Source organism: Schistocerca nitens, chromosome 3, assembly GCF_023898315.1.
Source record: "Schistocerca nitens isolate TAMUIC-IGC-003100 chromosome 3, iqSchNite1.1, whole genome shotgun sequence".
NCBI lineage: Eukaryota > Metazoa > Arthropoda > Insecta > Orthoptera > Acrididae > Schistocerca > Schistocerca nitens.
Genome location: NC_064616.1, coordinates 179,427,818 through 179,439,957, shown reverse-complemented (window position 1 = coordinate 179,439,957; position 12,140 = coordinate 179,427,818). Strand labels below are relative to the sequence as shown.

Below are 12,140 nucleotides of genomic sequence, written 5' to 3'. Positions count from 1 at the left end.
GATGTATTCATTATACTGAAGCTTCAGCATCTCTGAATGGTTTTCACTTTTATCATTGCAATGCATTTTATTTAGCTGATCTTTTCATTTTCTTCAGAAGCATAAAAAACATTTTGAGTACTTACTGCTCTCAGAATAGCTAACAGGAGGAGTAACATGTAATATTTATAATTCATATAAATATCTAAGCAAATGATTCTGAGATGACTCAAGAGAAACAGACATGTAAATTCCATATACTACAGATGACAGCCACTTAAATACTTTGTTTGAATCCTAGATTCCAATTAACATATTAGCTGACTTAATTAGAAGTCTGTCACTTCCAGTAACCATAGCTTCAATCAATCACTTTTAAACAAGAGAACTGAGAATATATTTAGTTCAACAATAGGACTTACACAAACAGTTAAATTACTGATACTATTTAAGAAAAATTCTAAAAACTTTGATTAAAATATGAGATTAATTAAATTACTACCACTGATAGACAACTGTGGGGTGGTTGATCTTTGCTTACCATCTACACTTGTGTATGATCCACAGTCATTAATGATGCAGACAGAAATGTGACACACACACCTTCTAAGCTATTGTACACTTATACAAAAACATAATTGATGGGGGACGGGGCCGGGGCCGGAGGAAGGAGGCGCGGGAGACCCGGCCGGTTGGTTGGTTGGTTGGTTGGTTCGGGTTGAAGGGACCAAACAGCAAGGTCATCAGTCCGTTGTTTCAAATGTGGTCCATTCCGATAGTGTAACATCTCAGTAAAGTCAGAATGATAAAAGGGAAAAGGCTAAAAAATGTAAAAGGGTAGTCATGTTGTCAATGGTAAAAACAAAATGAGGTAAGTCAGCACGAGAGTGAACCCAATGCTATGCTAGAGGCAGGAAATATCCCACCTCTGAAGCAGCAGAGGCATGACCACCTGCGACTTAAAAGGTGCAACCGCTAGAATGTAGAAGTGCATATGGGAAAAGGAGAGTAACCAATCCTAAAAACAATGATAAAAACAGAGTAAAAGGGGAAGAAAAAGAGGATCTCTGCCAGGGAGGGGAGTCGGGCATCTCCAAACACGTCTTACAGTGGGAGATACCCCAACCCTCACTGCCCTGCCCAACACCAGAGAGAGATTAAAAACCTTAAAAATGAGAATAAAAACCACTTTCCTGGAGGAAACCGAGAACCAGGTCGACCATCTGGGAATCATCAGCCAATATCAAAGGTAAAGTGTGGGGGAGTCTGTACTTAGCACACAGAGCCAAAAGAAGGGGGCATTCAACCAAAATGTGGGCTACTGACTGGACGGCTCCACAACCACAAAGTGAGGGTGGCTCATCACACAAAAGAAAACCATGGATCAGCCTGGTATGGCCAATGTGGAGATGACACAGTGTGGTCGAGTCCTGTCGGGAGAGGCAAAAGGAAGAACACTGCGGGCCTGGTGTCACCTTAATCGCACGAAGTTTATTAGACAGGGAAGTAGCCTCCCAAGAGTTGGCGCAAGGATTGTGCGAAGTGGGAGTTGATGTGAAGCCGTAAATCCGCTGCAGGAGGGGTTACAGAAAATGGGGGGTACGTGACTGCTCCCCCAGCCAAATGATCAGCGAGCTCATTACCCAGGATACCCTCATAGACAGTGTCCCAAAGAAGTCAACGGAACAAGCAGCACGGTGAATATCAACGAGATGGTCAATGGCAGAGACCAAGGGATGGTGCAAAAAACACTGGTCAATAGCCAAAAGGCCAGTCATTGAGTCCATACATAACAAAATGCGGTTGTGTTGGGACTGTTTAGTAAAGGTAAGGGCCTGGGAAATTGTCATCAATTCCGCAGTAAACACCCCACATGTAGGTGGCAGCAGATGATTTTCCATTCCAACAGAGGATGTGAAGGCATATCCCACATGATCAGCAGATTTAGAGAATCAGTGTAAAAAACAACAGCATCCTGAAACTCCCATAAAATTCAGCAGAAAAAGGAACGGAACACCATCGGGGGGATGGAATCTTTCGGACCTCGGCAGAGGTCCATCCGAATTCGAGGCCAAGGGACTAACCAAGGGGGGATGGAGGAGAGGGAGCGAGGAAGACAGGACAAAGAAGGACGCTGAAAATCACGGCAAAGAGACCCAAGGCGGAATCCAACCGGTAAACCCGCCCAAGGGCGGGAATCAGGTGGGCGACGTCCATGGTCTTGGAACAGGATAGAATAGGAAGGATGAGTGGGAGAGGAATGGACAGCGAGTGCATAAGACACCAGAAGCTGGGACCGCTAAACAGAAAGGGGGGGGCGGGGGGGGGAGGATCCGAGCTTCAACCAGGAGACTATCAACAGGGCTAGTAGGGAAGGCACCGGTGGCCAAACGGATACCACGATGGTGGACTGGATCCAGCACGTGCAGTGTGGAAGGAGCAGCCGAACCATAAACTTGACAACCATAGTCCAAGCGAAACAGAACTAAAGCATGATATAGATGGAGGAGGGAGTGGTCTGCACCCCAAGAGGAGTGGGCAAGGAAGCGAAGGACATTGAGTTTACAGAAACATCCTTCCTTCAGAAGTCTGATATGGGGTAGCCAAGTGAACTTTTTGTCAAAAAGAAGACCCAGGAAATGAAACTGTGGGACCAGAGGCAATCGTCGTGTATCAAGGTAGAGCTCTGGATCAGGGTGGATCGTAGTACGGCGACAGAAGTGGACCACCCGTGATTTTAAAGGAGAGAATAGAAATCCGTGTGAGAGGGTCCATGCAGAGGCATGCCATATAGCTCCCTGGAGCTGCCACTCTACAGAGACCATCAAAGAGGAACTATCCCAAATGCAGAAATCATACATACAGGGCAGGGGCGACCAAAGGACTGACAGAGAACACAAGTCCATCGATAGCAATGAGGAAAAGGAGTACACTCAAGACAGAACCCTGTGGGATGCCTGTCTCCTGGGTCCATGGAGAACTAAAACAGTACCAACCTGAACCCTGAATGACCAATGCAACAGGAACTGGCAGATAAAAATCTGGAGTGGGCCCTGAAGACCCCACTGATGACATGTAAGTAAGATGTGATGGCGCCAGGCCGTGTCATAGGCCTTGTGAAGGTCAAAAAATACTGCAACCAAATGGCAGAGCTGGGAAAAAGGCTGCCGAACTGCGGATTCCAAGTGAAGTAAATGATCGATCAGAGAACATCCCTCTCAGAAGGCACACTGGCAAAGGGACAATATATCCAGAGATTCGAGGACTCAATTGAGCCTACGGGCTATCATCTGTTGAAGTAACTTGCAAACAACATTGGTCAGACTAATTGGCCAATGGCTGTCAACAAATAGGGGATTCTTATCAGGCTTAAGGACAGGAACCACGATGCTATCCCTCCACTGAGAAGGGAAGTCACCCTGGAGCCAGATATGGTTAAACACCCGGAGAAGATGTTGCCGTTGTGGAGCACCGAGATGTTGAAGCAGTTGGTTATGAAGAGTCCAGGCCAGGGGCCGCATTATGAGAAGAAGAAAGTGCAGAAAGAAATTCCCATTCAGCAGGTGTAAGAGTCCTGTCAGGAGGGAGATAAAGATTGCAAACTGTGACCTCAGAGTCCAGGTGGACCCTAACAGCAACCGGTTTGAATGTAGTTTGAAGAGGAATCCATGTGCTAGCAATGTCTGTACAGACCAATGTACAAACGCCACCAGAAGCCCGCAGGGGTCCAACTCGATTTCGACAGAAAACATGGAACCCAAAGAGGGCCGGTGCGTGATCATCAGTAAAATGAGATTCCTGTAGAACCACACAAGCTGCAGAGTAAGACGAAAGAAGGGATTTCAATTCTGGAAGGTCACAGTAGTATCCATTACAATTCCATTGGATAACCACAGAATGATAATTTAAATGGGGGTTGATCAGGCTAAAGCCAGTCATACCACCGGGTCACCACCTGTCTCCGACAAGGAAGGGGCGACATCCATGAACGGCAGGTCAGAATCTGGTTGTGAAGCCGGGGATGGGACCTCTGGTGACACCAGAGGCTCTTTGTCCCGGGACTTATGTTTCTTCTTCTTTTCTGTTTGAGATCGAGGAGGGCTGTGTGGCATAAAGGAGCCAGCTGCAGCAAGATCGGGAACAGAAGGATCGGGCGATCTGGGAGCCAACAGACTGCAGTTCTCTCGGTCATCGCGTGGCAGCAGACATTTGGCCTGGAAGATGCCGGGAAGGGGCATCCTGGGAGGGGCGCCCTTGACTGGCAGACGCTGAAGGAGTGAGACACTTCTCCGGCTGGAGAGGGGGAGCAGCACCCAGAGGAGAAGGTGTGGGAGCCACAGGGGAGGGGGGGGGGGGAGGAGAGGGGCCCGGGACTGGGCTAAGGAAGAGGGAGGATGGGGTGAAGATGTAACTAAATCATAACTAGATGCCATGGACACAGGGTGAAGACGTGTATGCTTCTTACGAGCCTCTGAAGGTTAAACGATCGAGGAACTTATACTCCTGTATCTTCTTTTCCTTCTTATATACTGGGCAATCTGGTGAACATGGAGAGTGATTGCCATGACAATTAACACACACAGGAGGGGGAACACGCGGACTCCCCTCATGGAGTGGACGTCCACAGTCACCACAGAGAGGGGCCCTGCGAACAGCGGGAAGACGTGTCCAAAACGCAAGCACTTAAAACACCTCATAGGAGGTGGGATGTACAGCTTCACATCACATCAATAAACCATAATCTTTACTTTCTCAGGGAGTATATCCCTTTCAAAGGCCAGGATAAAGGCACCAGTTTTAATGCGATCGTCCTTAGGACCCTTCTGAACACGCCGAACAAAGTGAACACCCCGCCGTCCAAGATTGTCCTGAAGTTCCTCATCAGTTTGAAGGATTAGGTCCCTGTGAAAAATCACACCTTGAACCATATTTAGAGACTGGTGGGGGGTAATGGACACAGGAATTGTGTCAAGATAGGTAGAGGCACGAAGGGCCGCAGACTGGGCAGCTGAAGCAGTTCTGATCAGCAACAAACCCAACCGCATCTTGCTCAGGGAGTCCACTTCGCCAAACTTGTCTTCGATGTGTTCCACAAAGAATAAAGGTTTGGTATTGGTGAAAGTATCCCCATCAGTCCTGGTGCAAACCAGATAGCGGGGGAAAGGCTTTGCCCCTAGCTGATGGGCCTGACCCTCTTCCCAGGGGGTAGCCATGGAAGGGAAGGCCGAAGGGGCAGGAGAAGCAGCACTAGAAGAAATCAGTCCCATGCAGAGAGATGGCCGCAGAAGAATGGCCAGAGTTCTGGACCCGTATGTGTTTCATTTCCATTGTGTCTGCCCTGATACCACCCACTCCAATCAGGGGCTCTCCTCACGGGCGCCACCCAGCCACAGCAAGGGCCGTCTGGCACAGCGGCCATTGCCGGCAGTTTCGATGCTCCAGGATAACGAGCAACCACTCCAAGGCTTGCATCAGGAGGTCACAGCTCAGGTATCAGAAGTGTGATCCCTGTGTGTTCAGGGGGCTCAACCAAAAGGGTACATATTGACCCCACCACACGGGCTGGCTACCGTGCTGCCTATGCACCCTAGCATCAGACAACGACGTGAAAGAAAAGGTGGAATGAACTAGGAGGGCACACGTCGGAGACACTAGGTAAGGTGCTCTTCCCCAAATGGCTCACACTATGGAAGAGAACTTTAGTAATGGAGGTCAAACCCCAGAGGGGACCAGGGAGTGCCAAAAAGAGGAGGTGATTACGCAACACAGCGAAATTGCGAAACCAACATAATCAGGAGGATAGCGGGGGCCAACATAAGCAAGAACACCAAGAGAGGGAGAGGAGAGGGCGAGGGGAAAGGAGCAAGGAGAGGAAAGGAGGGGAAGGGAACACAGCCCTGGAAAGAAGGAAGGCTGCAATAGCTCAGGGCCCTGTGCTTGCCACGCACATATCCACAAAAGAGTTATGGACCCCTGGGAGGCCAGTGGGAGTAGGCGCGGGGGATGGGGTTGGTGGGAGGTGGAGTGGGGGATCTGGTAGGAGGAGGAGTGGGGGATCTTATGGGAGGAGGAGGAGGAGAAGGGGGGGGGATGGGACAGGTCTGGGAGGAGGACGGTGGTCGGGATGGGAAGTTGGAGGAGGGGTGTACAAGGCGGTGGCTTAGTGTACTTTGAGAAAAATTGAACACTTCCTTATGAACTGAAAACAGAAGAAAATATGAAGATGGCCTTTTGATTACTGTGCCTCATGGTTACAAAATCTACTTCTGTTCTTGTAGAACCCACTGTCTGATTTGCTGTGTTCAATGATGAACTGTGTCTGGCTGGTTTCGTTTGTTCTTACTGATAGAGGTACTCAGGGTACCCTCCGCCACACACAGTCAGGTGGCTTGTGGAGTATGGATGTAGATAGCTCTGTAGTGGTGAAGCTGATAGTAAAACCTTACAGTACTTACATATGAACTACACTCCTGGAAATGGAAAAAAGAACACATTGACACCGGTGTGTCAGACCCACCATACTTGCTACGGACACTGCGAGAGGGCTGTACAAGCAATGATCACGCACGGCACAGCGGACACACCAGGAACCGCGGTGTTGGCCGTCGAATGGCGCTAGCTGCGCAGCGTTTGTGCACCGCCGCCGCCAGTGTCAGCCAGTTTGCCGTGGCATACGGAGCTCCATCGCAGTCTTTAACACTGGTAGCATGCCGCGACAGCGTGGACGTGAACCGTATGTGCAGTTGACGGACTTTGAGCGAGGGCGTATAGTGGGCATGTGGGAGGCTGGGTGGACGTACCGCCGAATTGCTCAACACGTGGGGCGTGAGGTCTCCACAGTACATCGATGTTGTCGCCAGTGGTCGGCGGAAGGTGCACGTGCCCGTCGACCTGGGACCGGACCGCAGTGACGCACGGATGCACGCCAAGACCGTAGGATCCTACGCAGTGCCGTAGGGGACCGCACCGCCACTTCCCAGCAAATTAGGGACACTGTTGCTCCTGGGGTATCGGCGAGGACCATTCGCAACCGTCTCCATGAAGCTGGGCTACGGTCCCGCACACCGTTAGGCCGTCTTCCGCTCACGCCCCAACATCGTGCAGCCCGCCTCCAGTGGTGTCGCGACAGGCGTGAATGGAGGGACGAATGGAGACGTGTCGTCTTCAGCGATGAGAGTCGCTTCTGCCTTGGTGCCAATGATGGTCGTATGCGTGTTTGGCGCCGTGCAGGTGAGCGCCACAATCAGGACTGCATACGACCGAGGCACACAGTGCCAACACCCGCCATCATGGTGTGGGGAGCGATCTCCTACACTGGCCGTACACCACTGGTGATCGTCGAGGGGACACTGAATAGTGCACGGTACATCCAAACCGTCATCGAACCCATCGTTCTACCATTCCTAGACCGGCAAGGGAACTTGCTGTTCCAACAGGACAATGCACGTCCGCATGTATCCCGTGCCACCCAACGTGCTCTAGAAGGTGTAAGTCAACTACCCTGGCCAGCAAGATCTCCGGATCTGTCCCCCATTGAGCGTGTTTGGGACTGGATGAAGCGTCGTCTCACGCGGTCTGCACGTCCAGCACGAACGCTGGTCCAACTGAGGTGCCAGGTGGAAATGGCATGGCAAGCCGTTCCACAGGACTACATCCAGCATCTCTACGATCGTCTCCATGGGAGAATAGCAGCCTGCATTGCTGCGAAAGGTGGATATACACTGTACTAGTGCCGACATTGTGCATGCTCTGTTGCCTGTGTCTATGTGCCTGTGGTTCTGTCAGTGTGATCATGTGATATATCTGACCCCAGGAATGTGTCAATAAAGTTTCCCCTTCCTGGGACAATGAATTCACGGTGTTCTTATTTCAATTTCCAGGAGTGTAGTGTACAATAGTAGCCTCTCAAACAGGGCAAGAAGACATACATCATAGGGCTGTGGCCTGTTCAGAGACGACTAAGGAGGACCACATCCCAGCTTTGTGACTGGAAGGAGGTATGCCATGGCAGCAGATGCAATTGTTACCTGCCACTTATGGAAATACGTCTTCCCATTGCTGCATAGCTCTGTACCTCACAATGAGGTGTTAGCATTGCATGGGGATGGCACACTGAATTGACTGAGGATTGCCACACACTTCCTTGGCTGCTGTGTCTGCCCTTCTGCATCCTGCAATACCCAGTAAAAGACACCTCTTTTCCCAGGCTTTGTAGTTGGAGAAGGACCACCTGGACATTCTGGACTACCTTATCTTCTGGGTAAAACATTGTAGAGAATGAAGGGCACTCAGAGAATCAGAGAGGACAAAGAATTTAGCACTATAAGCACGTCTCATCTGCTCCACTGCCCACAATATCACATATAATTCAGGGTAATAGACAGTGAAGTCTTGAAGCAGTCAGATCTTGAAGGGTGTGATCAGGGAAAACAATAAAGGAACCAATGGTATCACCCTGTTTAAATCCATCTGTAAAGACAGCTGCAGAGTTGTGGTGTTCAGTTAAACTGTCACAAAATACTGTATTTAAAATATATACAGGAGCACAACATCTCCTCTACTGCAATAAATCTAAAATTAATTTGGGCTTGTGCAATAATCAGGATGGCTGGCAGTTGAAACCCTGGATTTGGGATTGAACTTGCTCCACACTCAGTGACACCACTACACACTGCATGCAGATCCAAAATAGCCTTACTGCTCATGGACAATTTGAGAAAATACAACCCAGAGGCAGGCAAGCAACTATTTGGTATGCAGGTGAATTCAGAGCTGCAAGGAATGTACATGTCTGATGCACCACGAGGAACTGCCACTGGATTGTGAGTGATGATTCCTCAGCCTCAGCACAGAGACTTGGTAGATAACTGTCCAGTAAGCAAGCGTGGCCGGCCTAAGCCCATTGTTGTGGATAGTGTCAACGTTCTTATAATGATATATAATGGATAGTGTCAACGATCAGTAAGAAGCCCTTGCTCATCCATACGTTCTAAACCCATAGTGTAGCTGTGAATGCACAAAAGGCCTATGAAACTGTACATGCCCTGATTGCTCCTGAAGACCTTGGCTGTGGCACTTTATGAAATGCAGTTCCTTCTGGGTTCTGGCTTTCACGTCTCTCTGGTGTGCTAGCAGTGACAATTTGGAGTAAAAAAATGAGACCCAGAAACCTTACAGAGTCTTTAAAATGTAGAATGGTGTACCTGATATGTAAGTCCCCTAGCCTCTGTACTGCAACTGATGAGTCACTGTTGCAACGCTGAAGGAGGTAAAGAAAACTGCAAAATTGTCTACAAAGAAGGAGCACTGTACAGGACTCCTTATCACAGATGTGATACTGTTTATGGCTATGGCAAAGAGGGTAATACTTAAAACACTGCCCTGAGGGACATCATCATTCTCCTGCCCAAAATGATCTGACAGCCTGTCACCAATTCGTAACCTACAAAACCACTTACGCAGGAAAGACTGTATGAAGAACAGGTGGTGACCACAAAAGCCTCACTGATAGAGTTGTCTAGAATACTGTCTCCAAGTAGCATTATACACCTTACTGATGTCAAAGACTATGTCAAGAAAGTAATTTTCACATACAAAAGCCTGTATAACAGCTGCCTCTAGCAAGGTCAGGTTGTCGATAGTGGACCGAAATCTTCAAAATCCACACATACTGACGACTTACTTGCTTGGTCTCTAACAACCAGACCAAATGACAGTTAACCATTTGCTCCAGGGTCTTTCCCCCACAGCTCGTTAAGGTGGCACTCTGATAACTACTGGGACATTTGTGGCCCTTTCCTGGTTTGTGGAGAGGTATCCAAATTGCCTCTCTCCATGAGTTGGGAAAGCAGCCTGTCTGCTGAATCAAGACTTGCAAGAAGGGTTTCCCATGTTGCTGTTGGCAAATGTTGAATTGGAACATGAGAAATTGCATAAAGGTTGCATATTAAGCAGGAAGAGGCTGCATAAATTTAAAGAAGAGTTTCTTGAGAGATTCAAAGAGAGCATTAGGCAACATATATATACTGAGCAACAGAAACTGCAAAAATAACATAGCACGAATGGCTAAAATATAAATGCAAAGCAGTAGAAGCATGTCAACTATGGGAAATATAGATGCTACCTATAGGAAAATTAGAGAGACTTTTCAAGAAAAGAAGCTTCTTTATAAATACTAAAAGCTCAAGTGACAAATGGTGAACAAAGAAGGGAAGGCTAAAAGGCAGAAGGAATATATAGAAGAGTTATTCAAGGTAAATGAACTTTTGGACGATATTATAGAAAGGGCAGAAAAAAGTAAATGTAGATGAGATGTGTATTGTGAGCAGAATTTGACAGGACACTGAATGATATCACTTGAAACAAGGCACCTGGAAGTAGATGGCATTCACAATTATCGAGATCCTTGGGAGAGCCACCAGTAACAAATCTATTCCATTTGGAGAGTTGTCCGTGTAACAATTCACAACTGAAAAATACTGAAAAGTTACTTACAGATGAATAAAAAAAAAAAAAACTGGTGGAGGCCAACCTCGGGGAATATAAGTTTTGGGTTCTGAAGAGAAATAGGAACATGAAGAAATACTGGTCTTATTCACTTATTTCAGAAGAAAGGCAAACCTAAACTCGCAGCATTTTTAAATGCTTTTGGTAGTGTTTCCTGGAACACATGCTTCGAAATTGTGGAGGTAGCAGGAGAAAAATATAGCTTGTAAACCATGACTGTTTATGGTGTACTACAGTGCTGTAGAGGGAGTCGAGATGAACAGTATGACACAGGACACTTGGGGTCTACCAAGTCAGGGAATTACTGCAAACTGGCCTACAAAAACCACCTAAGCTACAGATCCTGTGTGTCCTGCGAGATTTTCACACAAACTATTAACATGGGGAAAATAAATAGAACCTTTTTTGTAGGAAATTTGACATAGCTTAATTTTATACTGGGATACATTTTCACTAGAGGCCACAGTTTTTTGAATCATTGAAGAGAGAAGTACAAATGTGACCTTCAAACTCACACACACTTCCACTTTCAGTCCTCACCAGTCAGGATCGTAGTACATTGTTCATGGCAATCCCTCCTACTACTGCACAAAGGTTTGTGACTACATAAATTATTGCCTATATTCAACCCTTTCTCTTCATTGACTGAGCTCTTATGCCAATGGCTCACTCATGCATTTACAGATTGTAAAAAAAAATTGACATTGGTGTAAATTTTTCTTTACAATTTTGTGTGTTTCAAAAGCATAAAATTAACAGTTACATCATTTTGTTTTGTCTTTTACTATGAAACTACTGTGCTTGTGGGCATTAAGTTTAAATAAAATTATAAATGTAACTTTTAGCTTAGGTAGTTTTTGTAGGTCGATATTAGGTACTTTCCCAGATTGATAAACCATGACTGTTTGGTATCACATTGGTTGTCTCTACTTCCTCTACACCACTATGGTACACTGTGAACAGTTATTTATACCCTGTATATGAAGCAAAAGTTATATGCAATTTGTATAGAAAACAGACTGTAGTTATAAGTGTCAAAGGACATGACAAGTAAGTAGTAGTTAAGTAGGGAGTAAAACAAGGTTACAGACTGTCCCCAATGTTACTCAGTCTGCACAATGGGCAAGCAGTGAAGTAATGCAAAATGAGATTTGAAAAGGGAATTAAGATTCTGGAAGAAGAAACAAAACTGAGATTTGCCAATGACACTAATCCAGTTAGAGATAACAAACGACTATGAGGAGCAGTTTTAATGAATGTGTAGTGTCTCCAAAAGAGGTCATAAAATGAATATTTGGAGAAGTAAAACAAGGCTAATGGAATGTACTTTAATTAACCAGTGGATGCTAAGCCAGTTGGATTAGGAAATGAGAAAGGAGAAGTACCATAGATGATTGTTGTTATTTGGGTAGCAAAATAACTGGGAATGGTAGGTTGATTTAAAAGAGGGAGGGGGGGGGGGGGCGGGGTGGAAGCGACCAAACTGCAAGGTCATTGGTCCCTTGTTCATGGTAAAATGATTACACAAGAGAAAGAAGAATAGAAAGGAGATGCACAGCACAATAACAGGAGAAAGAAAGAACCAGAAGAAAGAAAGGAGGACAACCAACACTACAATGGACAAAACAGGAAAAGAAAATCACTGAGAGAAGCAA

General features: G+C 46.8%; 1 protein-coding gene across 1 annotated transcript in view; it reads right to left on the bottom strand.

Moving 5' to 3' along the window:
• LOC126249135 (uncharacterized) overlaps window positions 1-12,140 on the bottom strand; it is a 109,864-nt gene that overhangs the window by 40,867 nt on the left and 56,857 nt on the right. The gene's annotated exons all lie outside the window — the stretch shown is intronic.